The 21,883-nt window shown below is 30.4% G+C and overlaps 1 long non-coding RNA gene across 1 annotated transcript; it reads left to right on the top strand.

Annotated features, from left to right (window-relative positions):
• The first annotated feature begins 11,809 nt into the window (after window positions 1-11,809).
• LOC131179145 (uncharacterized) lies at window positions 11,810-21,543 on the top strand. The gene is made up of 2 exons (XR_009148134.1): window positions 11,810-12,583; window positions 21,315-21,543. It is a non-coding gene; the product is annotated as an uncharacterized LOC131179145 (long non-coding RNA).
• Window positions 21,544-21,883: the final 340 nt, after the last annotated feature.

Raw genomic sequence — 21,883 nt, 5'->3', positions numbered from 1 at the left:
TTCTTAGTTTTCATGGTATTATTATATTTACATCTAAAAATATTTCTCTTAGTTTTAAGGTTTATTAATTAATTAGCACATAAAGAAAATTAAATAAAGAATAAGTAAAACAAATATAAATAACATGCAATTTATATATAAAAATTGCTAGTATTATTAAAAGAGACCAACCTTATACTATTTTTTAAAAAACAAAATATCCTTCTTATCATTCTTTTTTTAATTTCCAATATCTCTAAATAATATTTTTAAAAGTAAATTTTTTAATAATAACTTCAATAATAATATTAAACAATAGGTAATTTTTAACATGGATGAAAATATTAATTTTGTATGCATATAATATATATATATATATTCTTTTATTTTATTGATGTAACCTCAAATCATAAGGCCTAATAAAGAATAATATACAGGGAAAAAGATTTTACAGACTATACTGATATTAGTAATAAATATTGAGGGGTGCTGTCTTCTTACAAGAAAGTCAAGATAAATTTATGATCATGTCAGTGAAGAATTTAAAGAATTCGAAAAATATTATTGTACAGTTTACAAAGAATACCAGACCATCAATGATGGTATCAAAAATTTTGAGATATCATTTTATATGTTGAATGGTATACCCATATTTTGAGAACTAAATTTTTAACTTTAAAAGTATAATTCTGGGAGAATTTTATTTTTGAAGTCAAAAGTTTGAGGGAATAATGAGTTGTCCGTTATGATATGCGCATTTCGTCAATCAGTTTGACGAAAACCAGCATCCAACTATTGTACTCTGCATGAGAAACCTAGACCCAAAACTGAGCAAAATGTCATCGAGATCAACGGTCCAAAGCCCACTGCTATTCTCGCAATCAACCAATCAGCGGCCACGCATCACCTGCCTCTATCGGAAAATTACAAGCTAATATTTTTTAATATTATATGTAGATATTTTAAACCATATTATCGTTTATAGTTTATTGAAAACGTTATTTAACTATTTACAGTTAGCACGCACATAACATATATCCATAAATAGTCAAGCAGAAAAAATAATTATGGTACTATGATTTAATAAATTAATAGGGAACAATTAATATAATTATTTAATAATAAAAATAATTAAAATGAGATAATATTTTAAAATTAGATATTTAAAAATTGAGAGACCCAATTAATTAAAATAAAAATGAATAAAAATTAATAAAAGTGTTACAATATAGTTGGAATAATAACTCAAAGTTTATATATATATATATATATATATATATATATATATATATATATATATATATATATATATATATATATATATATATGTATTTAATTTATTATAAATTAGGATATTTTATTTTCTAAATTCATTGTTAAAGTATTTGTTTATGAAAAAATAAAAAGGTTTTTACATTTAATTTATAATTTAATTATATGTTATTTGAATTTTATGAAAATATTTAAATCATATTATTTTTTTATGTAAATATTGAATAAGTTTAATAATAAAATATTATAATAACTTAACATCAGAAAAATTAATGAGATTTATCTTAATAGTATTGGAGTTTTATATAAAATTATAAGGTTTTAAATTTGAATCATAATCATAGCTGAATAAATTAAAAAAATTAAAATAAAAATAATCTAAACTAAAATAAGCATACAACAGAAAAATTAATAGTAATAAAAATCATACTACAATAACAAATTAATTAGAGTTTTGAGGAGAAAAAAAGTGTGCCAACTCTTTTCATTTTTATTGTTATAGTATAATAAATATAAAGGCTTTTAAAGTTAATTTAATAATAATAATAATAATAATCTAATAAGAAAATGAAAAAACAAAAGAAAAAATAAAAAGTAAAAGAAACCCGATAACTGTTTAAAAATAATAATATTTGATATAAATATAATAATTAACTGATAAATACATAATTATGCATTTAAATTATTTGATTTTTGCTTTTTGCACACTTAAACTTAATGATCTAATGAACACTTAAATTCACTGCAAGAAATTACAATTTTAGTGGAGAATTTATTTTTGCCACTAAAATCATTATGATTACCATATATTGTGGCGAACTAGCATCTCGCCTGAAAATTGATGTTATTTGGAACCAAAACAAACTTTTGCCTCAATAAAAGAACAAAGAAGAAGAAGAAAAACAAAAAAAGGGGGGATTGAGCGCAATCAAATTTTGCAGGGGAAAAGAGAAAATAGTAACCCAAAAATTATCTTTCTTCCTTCCAACTTCTCAGTGCCCACAAAAATTGCTTTCTTCCTCCTTACTTTTCAGTGGCACCTTCTTTCTGCCTCTAGTTGTCCATATTTGTCTAGAATAGCATAATAGAATTTCGTTTAGTCTGTCTTTGATCTCTACCTGTTGAGCCATTCTACTCCATCCAAAATCGCAAAATCATAGGATCATTCTCGACTACTCCATTCTCTGTTCTGGTGGGGCCAAAGATCACCCTTTTCAGATTTAAAACAAAATTTTCGTGTCAAGAATAGCTAAGATTCTATTGTTATTTGTAAATGTCAATACTGTGACTTATAAATGTTCTTTTATCTCTAGCAAAAACCCTAGCATCCTCTTATTATGTTGGCCAAAATAGTACTCTCTCTTCCCAATCAAACTCTCTCTTCCCAATCAAACTTCATTATATGATTGTTAGCTTCTAGGATTATTTCATATGTGCTTGTCCTTGCGGACAGGGGAGGCAATGAACCCAAAATCATACCCGTTTGCAATTGCCTAGCTCACCATGGCAAACTCGATCTTGTTTAACAAGCAGGCAACTACAAACAACTAAAAAAGGAGCTAATGAAGGTGAGTTCTACAGATTCTACTTCTATTCTTGTGTTTTCAATATGTGTTTTTCTATTTGATTTTTATGTTCTTTTTAGTATATAATAATGTTGGGTTTCAGTTACTAAGACCCTTAATAGGGGTATATGAGTTGATAGTGATGGCTGCCGATATTGAGCCCCTTAAGATCCTTCTCCATCTTCCCTTGCTCGCTGAAGCTAAGGTCAGGTTTTTTTCAATTTTCTTTTTTTTTTCCCATGACTTTAGTGATGGATTTTGGTTAATTTGCTTATAGAAGTTGAAGTTGGCTATGGATTTTTTATATGTATATGCAACTAATTTTTGAGTTTGTAGCATAATGTAATGGGTAGATGGTATTATTTGATAATAAAGTTTAATTGTGTAAACTATATATATATATATATATGCAATCCTTTTGAACTGAAAAAAATGCTTATTGAGATTTGCTGAGCTCATGAGACAACTCCAACTATTTAGTTCCCTGTTAATAGAATAGCACATGCTATCAATTGTGAAGGTGGATCTTTGTAAGATAAATTGCAATTTTAAATATTTCCTGAATGACATCAACTACCATTTCCAGTGTCGCATAGAGAAAATGTTAAACTTTAGATAACTTAAGGTACTTATACATTGACATCTTATGAAAGCCTTAAAGTTTAGATTTCCGAAGTATACAATTTCTGTGTTTGTCAAATTCATCAAGCTTAAAATCTTAGAACAAATAGATGCATGCAGCAGCTACTACAAAAAAAATGTGGCACTTGTTGCTCTTCTAAATGTAAATTGTGCCTCTTAAATGACTAAATGCTAATAAAAGCATGGCCTCTGTTATTCTCTACTGTCTTCCAAGAATTTCCTTTAATCCTACTTGGGATTTTCCTTGTTATTTTTCTTTGCTTCAGAGGCAAGCAACTAATGGTGGTTTTCAAGGTTGACCAAACCATAGTTACTTGGAATGTGGTATGCAGCGGGTTGTGGTATGGGAATAGGAACGCGATACGCTACTTAGTTAATTTTTGGGTACTTTAGGGGTGGGCTTAGTCGGTTTGCTCTTTCGGGATATTGTACATTTCAATACTATTTTGGGTTTGTTGAGTGTAAAATGATCTTTTTTAAACATTTTGTTATTACCAATCTTTTATCTTGTGTGATTTTTTATTTAGTTTTGTTAGTTTTAGAAATTCAATAGTTATCATATTAATATTGAAATAATATATAAAAAAAACTATTAAATATCAAATCAAAATAGAAAACAAAATAAAATTTAAACTTCAAATATAATTGCATTTCATAACACAAAATATAATTCCAAATGCAACATATATTAAGGCACTAAAACACAATTGAAATTTGGAAAAGTTCATAAATCAATAATGTAGGGAAAAAAAAAAAGGTTACTTTGAATCAATTTTAGTTTTTCCTTTGCTTTTTTCCTTTGTATTTGGTGTAATTATCTTCATCTTCTTCAATGGTCTTTGTGACATCAAAATCATCATCATCTAATGATCTCTATCCCAAGTCCTCCACTTTTTATAGTTGAATCCTCCAAATATGAATTTTCTAGATTCATATCCATCTTTTGTAAGGTTCTGTTACATAACTCTCAAAAAACCAAAATTGAAGGCAAATGTTTGAGTGAAATAAATACTAATTTGTTTTCCCTTGTACAGTTTAACCTGTTTCTCTTAACACTGTGTATATTAGAGTATGTACTCTAATTCCTTTCAGCTAAAGAGCTACTAATTGGCTAAGATAATACCTTTTTTGCTACCTCTGTTAGTTTTGGAATTTCAAACCCATATGTTGACAAGTAATCAATTGAATATATTGTTACAACATCAATTTGAGCTGCTGGCATGCTGTATCTCCCTTTTTTCATGTGAAAAATTGCAAATTGTTCACACAGAAGCTTATGTTCTGCCCCATTTTTTGCTATCCTTCCAAAAGCATCCATAACACCTAAAACAACTTCTTTATCAAGATTTGGAGCCCTTATAGGCACTCCTCTAGGAGCTGGTGTTTCTAAGTAGTGATGATCATAAAATCTAGGTATGAGAGCAAAACCAAGACAATGCATAGGAATATTCATGTTCCCTCACCTTTCTAATACTATAGCTTCCATTTGTTCATAACTATCTTTATGCATATTATTTGTCATTATATCCTTTAATTCTCCAAGGATGCTATCCATTTTTTCATAAATCTATCCTAGCTTTGGGCCTTCACCATCACTAAACTTAATCAACAAAAACAATAGCTTAGTTATCGCTATTATATTTTCTACTTCCTTCGAAAATTCATCATAATTAATTGTTTCAGCAACTAATGCGCTAATTGTCCTTATTTTCTCATCTGTAGTTTTTGTCCACTCCTTCCATGATTTAAGAACAATAATGGTTACAAGAGCCTCTCTACAAACTAACAACCTTTTCAACAAGATGTAATGTGAAGCAAATCTATTTTTTGCTACTTTTAGCAATTCGAATTTTGATTGTGTTCTAAAGTTGGATAATGCTTATGTGTGATTGATAATGTATTTCACAATGCATTTCCCTCTTTTATAAGTATCATTTAACTAATCAAACTTTTAAGCAAAATCCTTGAAAATTAGGTTAAGAGTATGAGCAACACAAGGAGAAAAAAAAATGTGTTTATACACATTTTCTCTCTTTTCCTACAGTTTTGCAATTTGATGCATTATTAGTAATTACTTGAAGAACATTAGAAGGCCCTACTTCTTCAATAGCCTTGAGTAAGTATTCTGCTATAGCATGACCTGGAAAAAAATGTTTTAGAACAATTTTACTATAATTTAATGCTCAATTTTATACCAAATAATTGGCATTCGAAGAAATATAACTTGTTTTTTAGATGCCTGAAAAGTCATCAATATACATGAACATAGCTCCTCGATTGTTAGCTATGATAACATTAATCAAAGTTCATTGTTTAACATTGGACTACCCATTAGAAACAATAGACACCCCTAGAGTATACCAAGTATCCTTGATTAGAGCCAAGTCCTTTTCTACATCTCTTTTACATTCATCTAACAATATTGTTTTTGGCTTTTCATAAGAGGATGTTTTATATCCTTTGAGGGCATTGTAAATTATTGCAATCATCTCACAAAATTGAGGATTTCCTAGAATATTAAAAGGAATTCCTAGAACATTAAAAGGAATTCCATTAGCACATAGCCCTCTCATCACTTTTAAGTCCACCACATCCCTTTCCATCATGTTAAAAGCACTTGCTATTGTAAAAAGCTATTTTTTGACCTCTAGAATGCATTATTTGTAAAAGCAGTAAGGAGCCCTATGATGAAATACCATTGGATAGTGAGGAATCTTAAAGCACTCAGAAGACTTTAGAATGACATGAATATATATTTTTCTTATTTTGGTTTGCTAATTAGGAGCATAAAAAGTTTTTTTTTTTTTTTTTTTTTACTGTAATAGCCTAAAATATCAAATTATTTAATTATACTTAATTTAATATTTTCATGGTTTCACGTGGGCCTAGAAAATAATTAAATGAGTTTAATTAAATATCCAAGCGCATTAAATTTATTAAAATTTTCTAATGTAAAAGTGACTTTTAATGGACTTTTTGGCTTAATTATATTTTAAAGCCTTTTAAATTTTATTTTTTTAGGATAAAATGAAGAAATAAACAAATAAATAAAAGAGAACAAAAAAATATATTTGAGGGATAATTATCCTCCATAACCAGTTGGTTAGAGAGATAAATATCCCTCATTTATCTATTTATTTATTATTATTTTGAAATTATCTGAGGGATAATAATCCCTCATAACTAGTTGATTAGAGGAATAATTATCCTCCATTTATCTATTCATTTATTTTAGATAGAGTTTTATAATTATCTAAGGGATGATTATCCCTCATAACCAGTTGGTTAGAGGAATAATTATCCTCCATTTATCTATTTATTTATTTTAAATAGAATTTTGAAATTATTTGAGGATAATTATCCCTCTAACTAGATAGTTAGAGAGATAATTATTCGTCATTTATGTACATAAATTCAATTTGGTTGATGGGCTAGTTTTCACCTATGTACTATACATGACATGTCACTTTCATTTGATTTATCTTATTGGCCCAATTAATTTCTTAATAGTGTCATCTTTTATTTATTTATTTTTGTGTCTCATTGTACATTAACCCATGCATGTTTTTGATTGATTTATTTCCTTATTTTTGATAATTTTAGATGTAAACACAAAGTGGTAGCTCATACATTATGATTTCCATTTTTTTTCCTAATATTTTATTATATTTAATTTTTTTTTCTTATTTTGATTTCATACTAACTTTGTTTATTTTGTTGTGAATGAGTTTGATGTTTGTCTTTTTTTGAGAATATTAGAAGATTGAATGGAAGAAATTGAGATTGAATTCCTAAACTTGAGATCAAAGATTTTAAATAAGTTTTATTAATTTTGAGCGTTAATTTTTATTATTGTTCTTTTTTGTTTAATATTTTGTTCTTTTAAGTATAATAAGGAATGAATGGATCCAAAGAAATTTCAGAATGAACCAAAGCAAACAAAAAGTGATCAAACATGATCAAAAGAAAAAAATGGAATGGAACTTCAAGACGTAAGCTGAAAATTAAAACAAAATGTGCTACATTAGAATTCAGGACTCCTTGCATGGGGTAAAAGCCATGTAATAGTTATAGGATTTTTATTGGACTTGGAAGGCCATTTTTACTTTAATTCTCTTTTCTCCTCCCCTTTCTTTAGTTGTAGGTTTTATTTATTTTACTTTGAGCTTTTAATTATTTTAATCATGTTGAAATGGACTTAAATAATTTGGACTTAAATAATTAGACTTAGTAAAGATGCATATAGGATAACTTGGTAAATAAAAAAAGATAATGTGCATGCTAGACTTAAGTTAGTTAATTCTCTCTACTTGTTTTATTATTATAAATAAGTTTTTATGAAATTAAATTAATAAATATGTATATAGGGCAAGGTGGTAAAAGGGTAACATTACTAAATTAGCAACTTGGCATATTAGAAATTACTGTGCATGTACATGGTTGATTTGTTTAAATTAATTGTGTGTGTAACGTTGATCTTGCATAAATATATGAACAAGGAATAAAATAAAAAGAAACAATAAGACAAACTTCAAGAATCTTTAATAAAGGCTAGCCCTTATTCTAAGATAAGTCCAGGCACCTTCCCTCTCTTGTATTCACTATCTCAAACCTAAACCATTGGGCTCATGATAAAATAAGGGGCAAGTTGCCACCCACATCCCTTCTTATGAATTTGTCCCAATTATTACTTAGGTGACAACTCCTTTTGTCCTTCTTTGTGACATTAATATCTAAGTATCGTGATAGTATTATAGGAAAATGATGCTAAACTAGGTTCAAGGATCCCACAACTACAGGATTAGCTTTAACAACAATTGGTTTAAGCTTTGTGCTAATAGTGGAATTTTTTAGAGATGAAGACACACTTGATTTCTCTGCCTTTTCAACCATTTTTCTCACCTTGTTATATTTAACTCTATCTTTCATGAGTGCCAGGCAACGTTGAATTTCTGCTTTCTTCCCTAGTGGAGCTCCAAAAAAGTGATAGTGAATTCTTATATATAAGCTGTTGAATTGATTGTTGCAATGCTTGCATGACCAACGCTTTGTTCCTCCTAAATTCTTCCCTTTTAATGCTCCAATTACATTGATTTCACTCAACAGCGGTTTTGTTGTTAAATCTGTTATTTCTGCATTGATGCTTTTTCAATTTTGAGATTTGGTTTCTCAGTTGATTCTACATCTTCACTTTAATCACTTGAATCTTCATGTATTTCAATGGAATTTTTTTCTGCTCTAATCTATTTTTCCCAAACACCATGTTTATGTAAAAAAGAGGGTGAAATTTTATTCCCTTCAAAGAGTGAATGGCGTGCAGCTTGCTTTATATCAGAAAATTGCACTTTAAAATCGGCTTTAATGGTTATAGGAGTAACAGTACCTGATTTTCGTATCATACTCTTTTTTGGTATTTTTTTTTCATATCCTACTCTTTTTCTATCCTACCTGATTTGCTCTAATTGGTAAGATCAATGATTCCTATTTTGTTTGGTATGTTTCTTTAATAATTTCAATTTTCATATATATTCCTACTCTGTTTCCTATTATTTCTTTAATATAATTTCAATTATATAGATATAATGACTTTTCGTGTCACATTCCTATTCTGTGGGTCTTTTTCCTTTGATATAATTTTAATTTTCAATTAATTTTATTTACATTTAATTACCCAAAAACATGGAGAATAGTTAGTAAATTAATGTCTTAAATTATAAATGTTATTTAATTATAAAATACAGCCTTTAACTTAAATAGTCCTTTTATTATAATTCAAGTTGTTTCATCAAGTAATTAGGTACTTTATTGTTAAGTAATTAAAATGATTTATATTAATTATTAAGCTATTTTAGTAAGTATTTACTCTAATACTTCATGACTTAAATTATAATCCTTTATTATTGTGACTATATTATGTTATATATTTTAACCACATGAATGACATGCATATAATATTATAGTATTATACTATTGTGTCTATATCTATAAGCGACTTAATACTAATTCATAAATTCTTCTATATAGTTACTTTTTAGGTAAAATTATAAAATAATCTCTGTTTGGTGATGATGCTTGAACTATCACCGTTAGAAATTGTAATATGAATTATATTAAATTAAAAATTTGTGATTCTCCACTCAGAGTAAAAATATTAGGTTGTCTAATGTGATTTGATGATATTGAATATTAATTTATCTATTCTTTTAATATACGAGCTAAGTTCTATAAAGTTAATATCTAATTATCTGACGATTTAATTTGATTGGGATATGAGAAATCTCTAATAGAATGCCTTGTACTCCTATTTAATTATAATTGCCATATTTTTATTATATTAGTGTAAAAGTGAAAAGAGTATCAATAATGCCTAATATGATTTGATCCAGTGATTAAAGGTATATCACTCACTTTGTAAAACTAAGTTCAAGTCTCACTCCCCCAATTTCCTATTTTAAAATAAGTATTGATAACCCGTTCGATAATATACTAGTAGTACTTGTTAAATTAAAAAGTTTATTAATTAAAATATGATTTTGTCACTCGTCGCAAGCTCCCAAGTCCCAACAATGGTAGAGGCAGATTCTTCAACAAAGGTGATTCTGTTGGTTATGATTCTAGCATAAGCATCGACACCCATAAAAATTAAAGCTCACTACTAAGAAGAAAAATATAGAAAATAAATATTTGAATTATAATTCTTCAAATTCTCTGTATTTCTTCTCCTTGCTTCCAATTTCCCCTTTGATTTTACATTCATAGTGACACTTAGTGTTGAGTGAATGAGTTTGCCAGATTTGACATTTCAGAATGTATCCCACAATGTTTTGGGATGCAAATGTCCCGCGATCTAGAACGAGAAACTTAGAGGAAGATGATGAATCTGGTAACTATGGACCAAACAAGCGTAGTGACACATGTTATGCATTTCGGTAAGTGCCCAAATTAAGAAGTGCCAAAAAATAAGCTGTAGTTTTTCCATGCTTTCACAATGGTAATGCACTTGTCAGGGTTGGAGTAGTTTTATGGACTTTAGAGGCTATAAGTTGATTGATGGTGAATTTTCGATCATTAGTCAAGGTGTTGGAGTTATCAAATGTTTTTAAATTTCTCTATTAACAAAGTTGGTTTATCATAAAAGTGAGCTTATGTGTGTTACTGTGTTCAAGTTAAGTCATTAGTAAAATCCAAGTGCGTGTTTAAAGCATGGCTACCAGATTCACTTAAACCTCCTCGGAACTGTGGTCTGGGTCTTTAAAATAAAGGTTTTGGCGATAATGAAAAAAAGAAAGGAAAGAAAGGAGAAAGATAAAAAGAAGAAAGATCAAAAGGCATGCACATGTGTACAGCAACAAACACAGGAATAAGAAGATAAGTAGTAAAAATAAAATAAAATAAAAAAAAAAAGAAGAAGAAAGAAGAAAGAAGAAAGTACATTTTGAAAGACTAAATCATTAAAAGTGGGGTAGATGAACAGGCTTGTTAGTAGGTTGGGTGGGTTAGGTGACAGTGTAATCTTAGTATTGGGAGTGCAAATAAATAGTTTATTGAGAGAAAATTAAAATTTTTTAGAAAATATAATCATTATTAACTATTAATTATATTTTTAATTATTTAAAATCATATTATTTTTAATATAATAATAATAATTAAATAACTTTCCTTAAAACAATAATTAAATAACTTTGAATTTTATAAAAAAATTATATTATATTATATTATACTAGAAAATTATCATATTGAATTAATATTTTAAATTTATAAATATATTATATTAAATAAAATTAAAAATAATTTATTTATTAGATAAATATAATTTACATACCCAAATTAAACTTACATATCAGCTAGGTGAATCGCGAATCGAATTAGCGCCCTGCGAATCCTATATTTCATTTAGTGATGGTGTTACCTACCACGCACCGGGACCACGCCTTGGTGGTAACTATGCTTTGAAGCAAACATACTGTAAAGTCAAGTGACTTCTGTTGTTTGGAAAAAAGGTGGCCTTTGTTGTAACTAGTTTTTCGTTAAAATAATTAAAATTTAAATTTAAACATACTGAATCCTTATCGTTTCTCTCGATTCACTCACTATTTTCCCCAAATCTTCACTTGTCATCTTCCCCCATCTCGCCTGTGCACAGAATCCCCATCCCTCGATCTCGCCGTGGATAGAGGGGTTTGTGGTTGTGTCTTCGTCCGTGGCTTGATTTAGGCACTCTTGAGAGGCTTGCTTGATGTCAACATCTGGGATTTCGTCCTGTTAAAGAGGTTTATTGATACCAATAACAAACAATGAGTTGAACTAAGAAAATTTTATGCAGAAATGGATTTTGTATTACGGTACACAAATTAAAGCTTACAAATTTATGGGTGGTATTAATTAAGAATTAATTTAGGTTTAATTTATGATTAATTTCTTTCATTCAGTTACTTGTGCTTGTGCTGTTGGCATTCTATTTGCTGGAATCTGCATTCTGGTTGGATTCATCTCACATTGCAGCATGCTTTTTAATTATTATAACAATGTCACTTTACTGAATTATTATCTGGAATCTACATATGTCTTGCACGGATTTTATTGGAAGCAGCCACAGAATAACTTTATACTCCTTTTTTGTCATTAGATTTTCTTTACTCCTCTAATCACTTCTGATACTGTGTTCTGATAACCTTTTTTGGTTTTCATCTTTGGCTACTTAGGTTAATTAAAATTGGAACTGGAAATTAATTAATTAAATTAAAAACACTAGTGCAAATCAATTCTATTTTCATCATTGCATATCCATTTTCTTTGCATCTGTTGTGAAGTATTGTGAAATATTAAGGTCTCAATTTGAGCTACTATATTATTTTTTGACATTGTGGTTATATTTGAATTATGACCTTTCCTGTTGCTCAAGTTTCAGTCCTTTCTAGCTTATCTCATGCATGTTTGTATTTTTAATTGGATTTGTCCTCTTTAGCTTATTTCACATGAATATTTGTAATTTTTAGCATCTATTGTAGGACCATGGTAGAACTAAATGTTTGAATTCTAGACCTCTTTGAACAGGTAAACTTCTCTCTGGAGTCAGCAAAATTGGCCCAAATATTCAGCTCATGGAGTTTATGATGCTTTAGCTGGTATGTTCCTAACATTGCTTTGTCTAATACTCTGTCTAAATTTCCATGTGGCTTCAGATGGAGATTTGCTGTATGAATTTCAACTTCTTGTGGCAAGGCTAACCATTAGAATTTAGTGGCTTTGGGTTACTAGGGACTTTGGGTTTGTAATGAACAATTTACTTACTCCTAGGATTTTTTTCCCCCAATCACGGCAAGAATCTTATTTTTTCACTGCTTTGTCATGCCTAGTGAAAGATGACAAAGTGAATTTCAGAAAAACATATAGAAATTGCATGGTGGATACTGGATACCTGTCCTAACTGTTCAGATTTTTTGCTTTTGAAACTCTTCCACTGAACTAGCTTTTTTCTAATCGATCAGATAATTGTCCATTGCCTGTTGCTGAATTTGGACGCAAAATTTTTATTTTCAGAAAGAAAATAGAAAATTTGTTCTCAGTCCCCTGAAATTGGCTAAAATCTACTTTTAGTTCTTACTCCACAGCATGATGCAAATTAATGATATTAATAGTAAATAATTAAGCTGCCAGCTAGGCTACTTTGGCGGAGCTTGGACTTTGTTGATCTCATGAACTAGCAGTAATTCTAAATTATTAAGTTATTGTTCGGATTATTTTTTTCATACAATTGAGATATTTGGATGAAAATTAATTTAACTCCGTTTTACAGCTTTTAGAATTAGTAATGGTTGGATGTTTCTAATAGCTACCAAACTTTTTTTTTTAATCAAATAAATTATGTTTACAGGGGTAGGTTCTATGTTTTAATTAAATTAAGCATGGTAGATAATAACCCTCTCTTTTAAGACTACGAATATATGAATAGTACTACTACTCCCAAATAACTTGACGACGGTGAAGATTGGGAACCAAAACAAAGGAATAATAAAATCTGTCCACCTTAACTGATGTAGAATAGACTCCTAAAGATTTTAGGAGTACATATTTTAGGAAAAAAAATATAGAAAACAAGAATTTTAGTTTTTTTAATAATTGTGTACCCTAAATAGATTAGATTCCTAATTAAATTGAGATTTTTCAATTCCTAGTTATGATTGAATTAGGGTTCTAAAATCATAATGAGATTGGAATTCCTAATCCTATAAATAAGATCTAGGTTTTTCATTGTTAGTAGTTTTTGTGATGACAATTTTATGAGATTAATAAACTTTGAGAATTAGTTCTCTTTTCTTCAAGGTTTAGTTTTTTCCTTTGCTTTTGATTCTTTCCTTTGTTCTACATCAATTTTGGTATCAAAGCCAAGATCAATCCTCATTTCTTTAGCTTCCGCAAACTTTTAAGCTTTCAACTATGTGTTCTTGCCTTCTAAAATCCCATCCTTCCACTATTGTCCCAAGCTTCCTTCATTAAATTTTTGCCTTTAGTTTACTGTTTATATATAAAAAAAGCTTTCGAGAACTAGAACCTAGGAGCCAATGCCCACCATTTTCACACAAGATCCACCACTAGCGGCCATTCCCCAACCACGCTGCCACCACCAGCTAACTCGTTGGCCTATGGCAAGTCTGCAGATACTTTTTCAATCACCTAAAATTCGCCGGATTCCAATATTTGACCGGGTTAGATCTTCACTCGAAAAGTCACCCACTTGAGAATCAAGCATTTCAAGCTGCTAGACCCTCCCCAAGCTTCTCTGACCATTGATCTATGCCTCTCTATCGTCAAAAATTAATTTCGACACCCATGGAGCAAGAACTTGACGAGTCGGGTTAATAGATCATCGAGTAAAGAAGGTGAGCTCACCAACAGGTTCTGTGAGCCTCATTTCACTTGATCTATCTCTTTCACTGCCATGTCATCCTGCAACCTCATCAACACGTTAGCCATCCACTGCCACATCATCGCAGCCACGTCATTACTGCCATGCAATCAACACGTCATTGCCGCATCAGTCATCCAGTGCCATGTCATTACTGCCAAGTCAGTAAAAAAATTGAAAGTGTCCTGCTTGACTAATTTTGACGTTTTGAGTCCGACTTTGACAACCATTTTTTTAGAAAATGACTCCAAGAAACTAAATTTTGTGTTTTCAGTGAGGTACACTTCTCTACTTGAAACTTGATTATTATTCATAAATTGGGTAGTTTTGTAAGGGACTTTAGATCCAAAAATTTGCTTCATAATTCACCTTACCCATTCAACATTAGCCTTACTCAATTTCATTCCTTTAATTTTGTCTTTCTACTTATATACCAATCATATATCCAATCCAATCACCCATAACCTTGACATAAATCATTAAAATTGGAATTAATATTCTTATTGGTGTGTGTTTGCATTAAGTTTGTTGTTTGCATTCATTTTAGTAATTTTAGTTTACTTAGCATTCAATATTACTAAAGATAAGCACCATACCTCTAGCTCACACCCACCCCCAAATTCCACATTACATGATCAACCTGAATTTGTTGAATTAAAGAGACAAGTGGAACAAATTGTTAAACGTCTGAAAGCTATTGGCAAGCAAACCATAATGGAAGAAAAGTTTGTTAAGCTACACTTAGGGTCATCTCATTTTGTTGAGTCTGTACCTGCTACAATTTATACACCAGGTGCACAAAATGCATCGCATAGGGGTAGTAATGTAGCAACAAAACAAGTGAGGTTTAATCACATTAGTAATATGCCTTTGCACTTTGAAGAAAGGACACATATTGGTTATGATGATCATGTTCTTGATGTAACACCAAACACTCATTTTAGACAAGATCCTCATTTTGACCATTATGATCATCATGGTAGGGCCTTTGATAGAAACTATAGGCAACTTGATCCTCATGGTAGACTCTTTAATAAAGACCATAGGCAATCTCTTAGATATGCTAATAATGAACATGTTGATATTACTAGAAAGATCAAACTAAATGCTCCTAAATATGATGGAAAATTAGACCCTGATACTTTCATTGATTGTTTAGATGGGATAGAGGAGTATTGTGATTTTTATCACATGATTAATTTGGAACGTGTTTGTTTTGCCAAAATAAAATTGACTTGAGCTGCCATAAAATATTAGCAAAGTGTTCAACACAATATGGAGCGCTTGAATGAGCCTCCTATTACTCAATGGGCGATCATGAAAAGTAAGTTGAAGGAGAAGTATGTACCTAGATATTATAGGAACAATATAGTACATAAGATGATGAATTTTAAGCAATCAACCTCTAGTGTTACTGAATACATGGAAAATTTTGAGGAAACTTTGCTTAATGTGATTTATGTTGTGATTCAGTTGAGAACCCTTTCCTTGTACTTCATCAGTTTATTAATGGATTGAGACTTAACATTCAAAAGGAACTCAAATTATATTCTCTTGAAACAATAGAGGAAGCTTATCACAAGGCTTTAAAGATTGAGAGTTATTACCAATTCCCCACCTCCTGTAGGTTTACTTCACAGTCAGTTAGATCATATCAACCTAAGTCTTCTCCACAATCTGTGAGTGTAAGCCAGATTAAAACTATGTCAAAATCATCTTTCAATCTTAAAGATAGCACAGGAAAAAGCATAGGTAAAGCTATTATTTTTGCTAATTCTCATTCTGTTGTTGCATCTAGTGAGTCTCGAGCTAATAGCTTTTCCATAAAATGCTTTCATTGTCATGATAAACCTTTTAGGGTTACTTGGGTAAATAATACAACTTTGCCTGTAACTGAAAGATATCTTGTTCCCATCCAAATGGGTCATTATAAAGATGAAATTTATTATGATAATTTACCTATGAATGTTGCTCGTATTCTTTTAGGTTGCCCTTGGCTTTTATGATCATCATGTGCTTAACCATGGTAAGGAAAACACCTATGTGTTTAAGTTTCATGGAAAGAAAACCATTTTGATATCTGCCAAACCTTCCCAAAAGAACTCCTCATCTTCAAAACCAAAGCCTAAGTCTTCACTTAAAGCTGAAAAGAAAATTACCATTTTGAATCATGTGGCTTTTGAAAAGGTAGGAAGCGAAAGTAAGTATTGCTTAGCTATCATAGCTAAATAGGTCCCTTGGGGGAATCTAGACTTGACACCGCCTCTGAGGTAAAACACTTATTAGAAGAGTTCTCTGACATTATGCCTAATGAGTTATCTAGTGAGTTACCATCAATGAGAGATATTCAACATGCTATTGACTTAGTGGATCACAGTTACCTAATCTTCCTCATTATAGGATGAACCCTATGGAGCGAGCTGAGTTAAATAGGCAAGTTGAAGAACTTGTGACAAAGGGATTTGTTAGGCATAGTCTTAGCCCATGTGTTGTTCTTGCACTCTTAACACCTAAGAAAGATAATTCCTAGAGAATGTGTATGAATAGTAAAGCCATAAACATCACTATTAAATATAGGTTAAGAAGTGTTCTTTTATGCAATCTAAAATGCTTTTCTTAGGTTTTGTTGTGTTTATGCAAGGTATAGTAGCTAATCTTGAAAAGGTAAGAGTCATTAAAGAGTAGTGTACACCTAAAATAATTTCTGAGGTACGTAGTTTTCATGGATTAGCTACTTTTTCTATAGAAGGTTTGTTAGGGGATTTAGTTCAATCATGGCTCCTATTATTGATTGTCTTAAGAAAGGTGAGTTTAATTGGGCTAAAGTTGCTGCTAAAGCCTTTGGTGAAATTAAGTTAAAAAACTAAAGCACCTGTTTTAGGGCATCCTAATTTTGACAAAGTTTAAGAAGTTGCTTATGATGCTTCAAGTAATAGCATTGGAGGTGTCTTGAGTTAAAAAGGTCATCCTATGGCATTCTTTAGTGAAAACTCAATGAGGAAAAATAAAGGTATTCCATTTATGATAGGGAGTTTTATGCTATAGTCTAGTCTCTTCATCATTGAAGATATTATTTATTACCACAATAGTTTCATTTGTTTTCTAACCACCAAGCATTGAGTTATTTGAATTGTAACACCCTTACCGTAGGTAGTCCATACGTTCTATTGTTCTGACAGTTAAAATGCTTGGAACTACACTTAAATGATAGTGAAGAGACATAAAATGATGGAATAAATAATAAGAAAATACAAGAAAAATTAAGGAAAAATAAAAGAGATGAAATGTAACAAGGTTAAATGAGCTGCGGTTCTAGCGATGGGTGACCGTACCGAAAAGTCACTGCGTAGACAGTTGACTACCCCAGACCTGCGAGGAATCCTAGGAAATAATTTTCAGGACCTAATTAAAGATTTACTGAGGTACAAATAACATTAAAAATGTCAAAGAAAATGTAGTTAATCGATACAAATGAAAATGAAATTAAAGGAACCGTCGGATCAAAGATTTAATAGGTATTACTGAAAAAGTATGACTATAACCCGAAGAAGGGCATTTTGGTCATTTGGCACCTAGAGTTGACTTTTGACCTGAATGTCCATTAAAATAAGTGACATTATAATTTTGAAAATCTCATGAAAATATGAAACTATATGTGTAATGTAATTAAAGAAAATTAAAGGGAATTATTGCAAATATGAAAACTTTAAATTATTATAATGAATTAAACAAATTGCTAGTGGTAATATATAAAGCATTAGAACATAAAAGTTCAACCACTAGCTTCATTTCTTCTTCTTCCCCTCAACCATGGCCGAATTCCATCTCCATTTCTTCTTCCATGGAAGTTCTTTCATGCAAGCTTAATATCCCTCTCATTTTCCATATAAAATCACAAGTTCACTTCACAAAAATTAGTCCTCACACCTTGGGAAGTATATAGGTAGCAAAAAGAAAGAGAAATTTTGAAGTTTTACAAGGTTAAGAGATTCTTGAAAAAAGGTTAGTGCTTATACCCTTTTCCTTTCTTCATTAAAAATTGAATTGAAGTTAAGATGAAGTGAATTCTGCTTGAAATCAAAAGAAATGGTAAGTTAGGTGAAGTGTTAAGTTTCAGCAGCCTTGAGAAGCATGGGAATTTGATTAATTCTTACATGTAAATGATGATTAGTGATGTTGATTAAGGTAGTTACATGCACTATAATTTAATTGCATGTGTATGTTTAAGGTTGACAATTTGAATTAGGGTTTAAACAAATTATTGAGGACTTTGTGTAAATGTCTCAATTTGGCAGCCTTGAGGAACTTGGGAGATTAATAAGTTTATATATATAAATGTTGATTAATGGTGTTGATGAATAAGTAGATGAGGGCTATATGTTGATTGATGAAGTTACTTGTGATAGAAATTTAAATTGTGTATATTGTGATTGACCTTGACAATGTGAATTAGGGTTTTGAACTAAATTTTGGAGACTTGATGTAATTGCTGGAAATTGATTGTGTTGAAATGAATTGATGATATTAGAAGTGCCCTGAATGCCAATTTGAAGTTTGGGAGTTGGAGAAATGAAAATTTGAGAGTGTTCTTTTGTGCAGGTTGAGAATTATTGAAATTCAGTGTGTGTTTTGAGCCATAACCAAAATTGCATGGCTCCAATTGATATGAGGCCAATTAGAGGTAAAAATAGACTTGAAATGCACCATTTTTCATGAAAAAACAATGCCCAAATTCTGTCCAAAAAGTAACCTAAATTCTGTCCTAATCCGGATTACCAAATAGTGAACCCAGAAAATGACCAAATGAACAGTGTACATTCATTTGGTCATAACTTACTCCAGACAGATCCAAATGACCTGAAATTTATACCATTGGAAAGCTTAGACATAGGAATTCAACTTTCATGAAGATCACAGAGCCTAGAAATGCCTCTAACCAAACCAAATTGCTTACCTAATTTGGGTTATCAAAACTGTCCAGTACTAAAACTGTCCAGAATTGCTAGACAAAGGCTACTTGACCAGTTTTGGCAAAAAGGCCATAACTTGGTCTACAGAAATCCAAATGCAATGAAACCAGTGGCAAAATGTTCACAAGACATCAATCTACAATATTGGTATTTTGATCAAAACCCAGAAATCAAGGGAACTATTTCAATTGACTAGATCAATTTAGTATGCAAATTCTAGAAATTGCCTAAGTGACCATTTGACTCCAGAATAGTTTTTTTAGTTATATCTCTCACTTGGAAACTCCAATTGGGATAAGCCATATTGTTATGTAAACCTGAGAAATAGAGATACAACTTTGTTTTAGACACTTTTCTCAAATTATAAATGTAAGAATCCCAAAAGTTGAGTCAAAGCTACTGACCTGAACTGGGATCCTGTGGGCACAGGGTACTTGAGTCCAGGCCAGTGATTTGGCTATAAGTAATTCTACAATACTTGAAAAATTGCAATCCAAAATTTTGAGTGACCATATGACATAAGGCAACAAATTATGTGAAGAATACTAAGCCTAAAAGTGACTGCAACATGTCCAATTAAATTGGTAAAGTATAACTCCAAAATCTGCCTAGCTAAGGATCTAGAATTAGGAAATGAACCAGTTATGGTTATTTGACCATAACTTGAGTTTCAAAAATCCAAATGACATTATTCAAAAAGGGAAAACAAGAAAAGACATAAAAGAACAACTTCCATGAAGGAAGAATGGCCAAACAGTGGCCACAAAATGATCAAATTGATAGGTAAATTTAAGACATTAAAACTCAACCTAAAGAAAGGTTCATAAGACAACTTATCTTATGATAGGGTTTTAACCCTAATGACCCTAATGTGTTACTAAACACTAAATTACATGAAATAGGTATGTGGGACCCACTTTCCTACTACAAGGTGACATGAAATCATTTGATACATAAAATATAAATTACCTAAATGGTTTGCTAAACACATAAGTTATATGAAAATACACTTGGAACCTATGTTTCCATCATATATGAAATAACAATACTATAAATATGTAGAGTGCATGACATAAAATAATGAGATTGATAAATTCATAAGTTATATGAATATGTACTTGGGACCTATGTTCCCATTATAATGACATGAAAATGGTATAAAGCATAGATAGTACATGAAGTGAAATAACAATATGTTATGAACCCTTAATAGTACATAGCATGAAATAATAAAACTATAAGTGCTTAATAATACTAATTTGCTCAAAGTAAACCTAGACTTATGTATATAGCTGTGATTGATTGGTATACCAATTAGGGACTACAGATTTCAGTACTACCCATAGGAATAATCATTGATAGACAATATATGTCCGATATGATTGTTCTATTGGCTTTATGTCTACCCGTTGGCCATTGTGCCTGATATGATTTATGGCTTTATGCCTGCCCACTGGCCTTATGTCTGACATGACAGATGTATACATGATAGGCATATAGATGTCTAACTTGTATACTCCTGTGTATCTAGTCTTTATAGTCTGTCATAGGTTACTTGGGCATAAATATGAGTAATGAGTCTTAAATTTAATTAAATACCGAAAAGATCATAGATATAAGTAATAGGTGTAAAAATCAATTGATTATATGAAGAGATCTCAGTAAATTAATATGCTCCTATGGAGCAGCTAAAGTTATGAAATGATTCATAAGTAATAAGCTTTAAATATTGAATAATTACGTGAAGAGACCACTGATATGAAATTAAGAAGACTGAAAATGGAATAAATTATTAAAAAGGATCCCGATAAGTTTAATTGCTTCTAAAGTTCAGTAAACATGTAATTGACTTAGAGTCCATGAAATATGAATCTCTATATGAAATTATACATGAAATAATTATCCTTGATTATTCAGTTATTTTTATTTTAAATTATATTAAGCAATATGCTTAGCGCGATGGATTGTTTCCTCACATAGGTATTGGAGAGATTGACCAGTAGAGTCCAGACAGAGATTCTGAGCAGATCTGCACTAGTGTGGGAGTCACCTCAGTAGGGTATTTTTGGTAGGACCCATGTGTATTTAGATTTTGTATTTTTGATTTCTGTACATAAGTCAAAGATGTAATTCATTTTGATACTGTAATATAAATTGTAAATTATTGTATATGAATTCTATTAATAAAAGTAAATGTGTTTTACATGAATTGATTATATGACACATGATATGAATTGATGATATGATGTGATACATGGAAACTAATGAGATGGATATGACAAGAGGTAAATTGATATGGATTGAACTTATGATATGAAAATTTTAACAGATAAATAGTAGAACCCGCCTGCACTAATAAAACATAGGAGATTCTGTCTGAGTCTTCATAAGAATGAAATGTGATAAAAAAAATTTATACGTGGGATAATAAAAATAAATGGACATTAAATTAATAATGTACATGACAAGATAAGATTGGGTGCTCCAGCACCGAATGTGGCATACCTTGCTCGGCTACATTGTAGACGGGTGAGGAGTGTTACATTTAT

The sequence above is a fragment of the Hevea brasiliensis genome, chromosome 1, assembly GCF_030052815.1.
Source record: "Hevea brasiliensis isolate MT/VB/25A 57/8 chromosome 1, ASM3005281v1, whole genome shotgun sequence".
In the NCBI taxonomy this organism is placed as follows: domain Eukaryota; kingdom Viridiplantae; phylum Streptophyta; class Magnoliopsida; order Malpighiales; family Euphorbiaceae; genus Hevea; species Hevea brasiliensis.
This window is presented reverse-complemented; position numbering and strand designations above follow the sequence as displayed.